The 8,989-nt window shown below is 42.1% G+C and overlaps 2 long non-coding RNA genes across 3 annotated transcripts; one reads left to right on the top strand and one right to left on the bottom strand.

Moving 5' to 3' along the window:
* Positions 1-985: 985 nt before the first annotated feature.
* Positions 986-4,684, top strand: LOC143015642 (uncharacterized). 2 transcript variants are annotated; one of them, XR_012965459.1, is made up of 4 exons: positions 986-1,134; positions 1,677-1,779; positions 3,182-3,326; positions 3,581-4,684. It is a non-coding gene; the product is annotated as an uncharacterized LOC143015642 (long non-coding RNA). The 2 variants fall into 2 exon arrangements; XR_012965458.1 differs by lacking the exon at positions 3,581-4,684 and having other exon boundaries at positions 3,182-3,445.
* On the bottom strand, positions 4,148-5,315 carry LOC143015651 (uncharacterized). The gene is made up of 3 exons (XR_012965461.1): positions 5,076-5,315; positions 4,543-4,658; positions 4,148-4,285 (listed from the first exon to the last, which is right to left on the bottom strand). It is a non-coding gene; the product is annotated as an uncharacterized LOC143015651 (long non-coding RNA).
* Positions 5,316-8,989: the final 3,674 nt, after the last annotated feature.

Below are 8,989 nucleotides of genomic sequence, written 5' to 3'. Positions count from 1 at the left end.
AACAGCAAGTCGCACAAGCATTGATCCGACACTAGAAAGCCAATGAGCTGCACGATTGAGAACCTTCACACAGCTGCACACATACACATGGGCTGAAACCGCAAACATCTCCACTGTAGGTGAGCAGAGGGCAAAAGAAAATGCCCGTGAATAAATCTTTAAAGCTTTATTATCTTTATAAGGTGCTCTTACGGCGCTTCTCTTAGTGTAATTGTGTTTACTCTTTGCTTTTTCATCTTTTATGTTGAACATTTATCTTTCCAGCTGTTCTAAAAATAAACTCTACCTCTCTCCGCCGGTGCCGCTTGCCAAACTCACGTCGTTTAGATTGGTGGCACCGAGCGGCGGTTTGGACCGGAGCCCAAACCCAAGGCTGCCATAAACTTAAATCTATAGTACACTTGACCTTCTTTATTGTATATCATAATCAAGTGGTTGGCAAAGTGGGTTGCCAGGCAGTGTTTGGAAGCCACACATCAAATACGTTTAGGGCAATTTGTCACTGATGCACAAACCGGTCTGCTGAGTGATACCAAGGAGACGGAGCGGCGTGGGTTTGCAGCAATATCTCTATGTGTGACGTTGGGTTTAAACAAACTAATGATTTCTTCATTACACAATACGTAAACGGCATCCAGCCTGAGCCGCACTCGGTCAAACCGGATTGATCTGGACGGTACGACACGAAGACCTGGAGGAGAGAAATGTCCTCAGATGACATTGGTTCACCTAAGAGGGACCATAAAAGTATATTGCTGAGCCACCTCTGGATGACACCGGGCCAAGCTCTGTCACTTACTACGGTGGCCGAGAACCGCCACCGCTGCAAATAAAAGAAGCGCTGCAAAAATAAAAAGCTGGTGCAAAAATAAAAAAGGCGATGCAAATAAAAGAAAGTCTGCAAAAAAGAAACGCTACTGCAAATAAAAGAAAGTCTGCAAAAATAAAAAAGTCGGTGCAAAAATAAAAACGGTGATGCAAATAAAAAAGCCACAACGGAAGTGGGTTACCGGGGACTGTTTTTGCCGATGCACCTGTGTGAGTAGAAGACGACGCCGACGCACCTGTGTGAGGAGAAGAAGACGGCGACGACGACGACGAGAAGAAACTACGAGTAGGAAAACGAACTAGAAAGTAAGTGAACATGATAGTGTTTAATGTCGCTACGTGTACTTTTTAATGTGTTATTTGGTTAGGCCAGGTAACCCCAGGTTTGAAGGTGAACTGGAGAATGCCGGTGTATTGTTAGCTTCGGCTAACACGGGGAGACCACTAACCAGATGTCAGTTTGACATCATAGCTGGAGTTTGAGTTATTGGATGACATCGTTTTGTTAGCGTGATGCCATCACACTCATTTATTTAAGTAGCTTCAGATTCAAACAGCTTCAGCAGCATTGGAGACACACTTTCTGGACCAACATCTGACTGTGACTCTGTGAGTGAGCTCGTTTTGTGGTGACTATCTACAGTGAAGACAGCTTATTACTGTCGTTGTTGTTGTTTGTATCATTAATAATCATGCTAACAATAATCTAAGGCGTGGGTAACAGAAGTTATGTGGATGAATGTGAAGTTTAAGCTGTGTGGGGTGGCCAGGGACCTTTGAGAAAGAACCATGACCATAATGTCAGATTGAATCCTAAACTTGACTGTTTTTGCTTTGTCATTTACCAGGTCATGTTTTGTCCATTCTGTGGGGTGAACCTTCCATCCGTCCTGGTATATTGTGGCTCATGCTGTAGAAATGTCAGGTTCCTAAGGAGTCTTCAAGATGAAGGTACATTTCTTTCTGACAGTTAATGAGGTTCTTAAACATGATGGATTGCTATGCTTTTTCAGAGAATATACTGTCTGTTAATCATGAATATACCACTTCATATGGTGAAATCCATAACAGAGGCATGTGGAATACAATGAATTTGAAGACATGAAAAATTAAGAAAGTTTCTTAGTCTAGTAGGCTACTGATCCCTGTAAAAAAATCCTATGCAACAATTTTGAGTGTTTTGCACTATGCTACTTTTATATAAAGACATTTTCAATTAATTAACTTTAACGAGTGCATTGAATAGCTTGATTCCTCAATAACTAATCACTAACTACCATGTCACCCACACATGATAATCTTAACAATCTCATTTATTCACCTCTGTAAAAATTGAAAATGTTCATTATGCAGTTCATCATTTAGCCTCTAATATAGTGTCCTCCGTCCTACCCCTCAGGTCCTGAAGCTAGTACTCCAGTGGATGAACTTATCCAAAAATATTTCACAGAGGGCCATAGTTATGAAATAATAGTGGACTTACTGAAAACCAAACACAACACATCAGTCAGTTTTCGCAATCTACAAAAAAGACTAAAACATGCAAGCCTGACCAGAAGGATCAACTACACTCCAATTGCTACTGTGCAGGCAGCTATTTCCGAGGAGCTAAAGGGATCAGGCCAGCTTTTAGGGTATAGAGCGATGTTGCAGATTCTGAAACGGAAACACTCTCTTGTCGTCAGACAAGACGATGCACCTAATGGCAGAGCTGGATCCATGTGGAACAGAGAATCGCTGCAGACGTAGATTTGTTCGAAGGGCATATCATTCAATGGGACCAAACGAAACCTGGCACGTTGATGGGTATAATAAATTAAAACCTTTTGGAATTGGCATAAGTGGCTGCATTGATGGCTTCTCCAGAAAAATTATGTGGCTGAATTGTGGAAAGACGAACAACGACCCTTCAGTAATTGCTCAAAACTACATCAACTGTGTAGTTGAGCATGGAGTTTTTCCAAAGCGGCTCCGCACAGATTGCGGCACTGAAAATGGAATAATGGCCGCCATTCAATGTACCATGAGATCAGAGCATGCAGACGAGTTTGCAGGAGCTTAAAGCCACATGTATGGCACTTCAACATCCAACCAGCGGATTGAAAGCTGGTTCCGGAAACAAAGGTTTCTGTCACTTTTAATTCATTTATGTTTTACTTGACCCTGGATTATTGTATTTGCTGTATGCATTTATATTATTTCTCAGTTTAATGTATATTGCTGTGCTTTTTAAAGGAAAGGGTATATTGTAGTGAAATCTCCAAAAGGCATGAGTCAGTAGTAAGTGGACTTGTACATTAATCTAAACCTCTTGAAGAACGATGACCTGGATGAATTTGTGTTTTCTATCTAGGAGCCAATTTTGGATGGATCTGTTCAGTGACTTGAGGGAGAGGCATCTCTTCAATGGCAGCCCTGCAAACACAAAGTTCACCTCCTGGAGTCACCTTATTTATTATTAATTACGTAAAAACTGAAATAATGTGGTGCTCTAAAATGTGGGTACTTAACTGCACTTGAAAATATTTTGTAACATTTTGATTATAAAATTTAAGATTCACAATAAAGTTTTCCCTCATGTGCAATGCTTTCTCTAATATTTGATACTTAGTTTAACCTAAGATCATTGCTTGTCTTTGGGTCTCTGCATCCTTGTCCTGTAAGAAACTCTGGAGATAATTGTAATGACCATGAAAGTGAAACTTAATTGATGTGTTGCTCAGTGTGAACACTTTCCTGTACTTGCTCCTAGCAATTGTGGTTTCCCAGCATCTGCCCAAACCCTGAACCACATCACCAGCATCATGCCAGTGCCAGCAACTCCTGCTGGGGATGAGCATGAAACTCTTTTTGGAGAACTGCAACGACAGAGTGGTGTAAGAGCTCCTTTGCAGTGGGAATCAGCTGTAGAGAACTACATCACCCTGAAAAACATGGCTGGTCTGTAAAAATTTTAGGGACATATTTGTGTTGTGACAACACCAAAACAAACTTCTTTTTATGTGTCGTATTTGCTGCTGCTGTATATTGCTGCTGTCATTTTCTTCTCTCCCCTGTCATTTGGCAGAGGCTTTTGTCCAAAGCAACGTACAAATGTCTGTAATAAAGTTGTCTATGCCTGAAAAAATCTTAAAAAAAAAAAAAAAGAACAGTCTGTAGTTTTTTTATTTATTTTTTATTTAAAGAAACAAGCTGAAGCTGCAAGCACATTCCTGATATCAAATACAATAAAAATGTGCGGTCTTGACAACAGTCTAAAAATGAAATGTTTAATATAATGTACACAAACATGGATCTCTAGGTCAGAGCGTGACACATTCTTTTAAGTAGTTTAAGCCTTGATTGTGTGACAATATTTTCAGACAAGGCTAAGTGTGAACGATAGACTATGTTTCGGAGCTACAATTACCAGAGCTGCTGAATCAGTGCTTGACTCTCCATCTGCAGGTTCCCATATCTGGAAGTAAAAAACAATATATCAGTGAGCACTTCAAATTTGATTGACAGAACTAGAGCTGAACAAATTTGAACATAAATATTGAAGTTTGTAAAATATGTGTAGGCCAGGACACTGCAACATTTACTGTAATTTAAAATGCTATTTTGGCACGTTTCATCAGAAACATGGCTTCTATGTAAAATCTAGAAACATTTTCATTTTCAGACAGAACTTACAATATAATCAATGTAAGACACAACAAATGTGGCACTCACCAATGTATCAGCTGCACTGAATTCTGCAGAGCTTGGACTCATGATGATCACCTCTGAATCCGACAAAGTAGTTTCGGAGGCTGCTGGTGTCCACAAAAAGGACAATTCATTATGATCTGCAAAAAACAAACAAAAAAAACAAGTATCATTAGGTTGCTTTGGACTTAAATTGCATGAACATTTTAGCCGTCAGTTCAATACCTCAATCTGACATTATGGTCATGGTATTTTCACAAAAGTCCCTGGCCACCTCACACAGCTTAAACTTCACATTCATCCAAATAACTATTGTTACCCACGCCTTAGATTATTGTTAGCATGACTATTAATGATACAAGCAACAACAACAACGATAGTAATAAGCTGTAGCCGTCAGTTGCTTCCACTCTCGTTAGTGGTCTCCCCGTGTTAGCCGAAGCTAACAATACACCGGCATTCTCCAGTTCAACTTCAAACCTGGGGTTACCTGGCCTAACCAAATAACACATTAAAAAGTACACGTAGCGACATTAAACACTATCATGTTCACTTACTTTCTAGTTCGTTTTCCTATTCGTAGTTTCTTCTCGTCGTCGTCGCCGTCTTCTTCTCCTCACACAGGTGCGTCGGCGTCGTCTTCTACTCACACAGGTGCATCGGCAAAAACAGTCCCCGGTAACCCTCTTCCGTTGTGGCTTTTTTATTTGCATCACCGTTTTTATTTTTGCACCGACTTTTTTATTTTTGCAGACTTTCTTTTATTTGCAGTAGCGTTTCTTTTTTGCAGACTTTCTTTTATTTGCATCGCCTTTTTTATTTTTGCACCAGCTTTTTATTTTTGCACACCAGCTTTTTTATTTTTGCAGCGCTTCTTTTATTTGCAGCGGTGGCGGTTCTCGGCCACCGTAACTTACACAGATCAAGGCGATTACATGCATAATACATTAAGTCGAGTCACGTGTCCCCCTCCTGGACCGTCTCTACACAGTCCCAACCCGTTACCTGCACCGGCCCACTTCACTGGAATTAATCAATAAAGGCGTCGACTCCTGTCCAACAAATCTATTAGAGCCAGTTCATCAAAACAGTGGACAGTAGATAAAGCTGGCAGCGGCTTCGTTTACCGAGCGCCTGCGGGTTGGCGAGTCCACCTCAACGGTGTGAATCACCAGAGAGGAAACCTTTCATCGCACGGGTTTGGAGGTTGAGACAAAGAGGCGAGACTCACGGTTCTCACACGGTGCGGGCATTTCACGAGTAGGCAAGTCTTCCGCTTGTGCACGCTGCCGCTGCGCCAACCTGGCAGATTCTCCACGCTTGCCGGTGACATTCAGGAAGGAGAAAGGAAACACGTGCAGCCACATGAACTTACATTATAGATACCAGCGAGTGACCGGTAAAAGAAAGTATTTGGTCGATGTTGGGTGATTCCATTCTTTGAAACGAACGAGAACTCGATAAAATGTAACTAATTCTGTGTAAGCCACCTTATCTCCATAACACCAAACACAACAGACCTGTAATTAACTCTCTAAAAACCATTAGAGCCTCTTTCTCCTTTTATTATGCCGTTTTTTTTAAAATGGTATCAAAACCACTAATGCCCCTTATCAGTACTATAATGATTTCAATGGTTAAAGGCTGTGTTAGTGCTTCACTGACATCATCCTAAATATCACACACGTACACACACGTACACACACCACAGAGTCCGTACTCTAAGGGCAAGACGTTCGAGTTCCGTATTCAAATGAATCACTTATTTCTACATTAACGACGCACAGGATCGGGAGCGGTTGCATGTGGGATAGATGGTCCGAACATCTGATATAACCAATTGCCGTTAATGGCCTACAATCAAACCCTGCTGGAGCAGCGTTCCAACATCACTAAGTAGTCTAAATAGACGCTGAATGCTTTCCAGTGGGTATAAATAACAAACCATTTAGCTGTCAGACTGAAGAGACCATAATATGCAGCTATACTATCCCCAGCGTTCATCCCTCTCTACAGTTTACCTTTTCCTTAATTACAATACTGACCAAAAAGAGAAATCTTATAATTCCGAGTCTGATATCAGATGTGTGTGTGACAGCAGCTGGCAGTTTCTGTAATCGTCAGGCTCACATGTGATCAACCTGTTCGTCCTCACGCCCCTTTAATCCTCGGAGGCCATAATCAATACGTCCGTGGTAGACCTCTCTCGCTCTCTCCACCTTGAGACGCCTTGTGAATTTAAAGGCCACGGCGCTGCGGTGAGGGAAACACCCGGAAAACACAAACGCCCACTCAACAAAATCAATTACGGGCTGTCATTCAAGTCTGGAGCTCTTCAGTCAGTACAGTTACTCTTTAGCATAGCTCGTATTCGTCACACAGGTGCTGCTTCCTCACTACTGTGCCTGTATGAGAATCCAACGATGAAGGATCTCCTCACATAAAATGAGAAAAGTCATGTAAACTCGTGTAAATACGGAGCTAACTGTCACTTTTCTGAAGAATTATAGGCAAAGTTGCGACGCAACTGTTAGTTCCTTGACTATACACAATCATGCAAGCTGAAGATGTGTGTGTTGTGTTTCACTGTTATGATCAAATGAGTGCTAGAGCTTCACAAAAATAAAAACAAACAAAGCACTCAGAGAGCAATCACCCAAAACACACATTTCTGTGCACATCTGACAACTTTACAATCTCAAGCCTCGACCATAACAATGCACCCGGGGGACTTGAACTCCAATCAAAAATGTGTTTCTGACCATCTGATCCAGATCCAACAGCAGTGAGTGTTTTGGTTTGGATGCTGCCTGCACTGTCTGTGGCCTCTGCTACCATCTAGTGGTCACACAGTGTTAGCACAGGACAAGCAGTCTGAATGGTTGTCTATGGTTCCAAAAATAGTAACAGATTTTCTCCAAAATCTATCTTACTATTCCTTAGACTCCGACCCCAAACAACACAATCACACCTCCTTCTTAGCAGATGTGACTATAGATTACATCGACACGTTTCGCTGACAATGTATGTCAATAGACAAGCACTCTCCAGAACACGTGCCTCCGCCAAGGCCAGACAATCAGATGTGTGAAAATGTGTATGAGTGCTTGTAGAGATTCATCTTCCTCTGGATCTGACGCAGGTTTTGTGTTTCTAGCCATAAATATGAGACCTTTCCAAGCGTGAAATTTAATCCCCCCAGATCCAGATCAATACTTGGATCTGGGCTAAATTGCACCTGTTGATAGTCCGTCACAGGATACACACGGCTGGGTTTCTTTTCACACAGATTAGTGGATATATATTTTCACTCGATGTTGAGTCTTGATGTAGATCTACTAACGAAAAGCCTCCGAGCTACACAAGTTCATCAGAATCTGTTTCCTCTGACATATCTGCTGAGAGACAAACAGGCAAAGCAGAACAAACCTGGACAAAATGCATCTTTATCTCTTCACAATCTGACCTATGGAGAAGATATTAGTGTCCTGGAACTCTTCATTATTCAATCCAAACCGTGTTTATGACTCTGAATGCTGAATCTGACAAACAGAATTCTGAATCCTGAGCAGCAATTGCAGTAATGCACCAGATGTTTGTGCAGATCTGAACCAAGCTGCAGCTACTAACAAGTCTATCATGGAGCAAACATGGCAGAATGAGGCATCGCTTCGGAGGAAAATGACAACAAACACGCCAAAGCCATTTCCTACACAGACACGGATCTATACATTGAACTTTCGACTGTCTGGGATTCGATAATAGACGCTGCAACAATGTAAACAATGTCAACAACATGCATGCCTCTCTAGAAAACCCTTCTTTGTCTTTAATGGCCGACCCTGTTTGGGAGACAAAAACAAACAAACCAACCAGCAGATGCAGGTGAAAGCTAAACCTCCTCCACAGAGGTAATTATGTTTGTTTCCCCTTCAGCGTTACGCAACAGGTCTGGTGCTGCTTTCTAATGCTTCCATATTTACGTGCTTGTGTTAATGCATGTAACAGTATGGAAGCTGGTGATGCTCATGGAGCCGACGGGGGTGAAAGCTAAAAAGTCCCTCCGTCCCTGGACGCTGCAACATTTGGAGCCATTACCAGTGAGCACATACAGGCTGCTGTCATGTGGTCACAGCCAGCGCCCCCTCCCTGCACACACACACACACACACACACACACCTCAGTACAGTATCATGTCATTGCTTGTGTGTGTGTGGAGAAATCACATTATCTCACACATCAAAGGGAAATGAACCAAAAATGGCTCCACCCACTCTGCCTTTTGCCCCCCTCCCTCCTTCCCCCCCTCCTCTTCCTCCTCTTCCTCGGTAGCAGCAGGTGTTATTCAAATATAACCTGAAGATTTAAGGTGGTAATTATTAGCTGTATGACTCTTTAGCCCCAGAGAGTTATTACGCCCTCACGGTGACAGCAGGAGGGGAGGAAGAGGAGGGGGACACGCGCGCACACA

The sequence above is a fragment of the Genypterus blacodes genome, unplaced genomic scaffold (assembly GCF_046128005.1).
Source record: "Genypterus blacodes isolate CSIRO-AG114 ecotype Tasmania unplaced genomic scaffold, CSIRO-AGI_Gbla_v1 ptg000015l_1, whole genome shotgun sequence".
Taxonomy (NCBI): domain Eukaryota; kingdom Metazoa; phylum Chordata; class Actinopteri; order Ophidiiformes; family Ophidiidae; genus Genypterus; species Genypterus blacodes.
The sequence above is the reverse complement of the archived record's forward strand: the minus strand, read 5'-3'. Positions and strand labels throughout refer to the sequence as shown.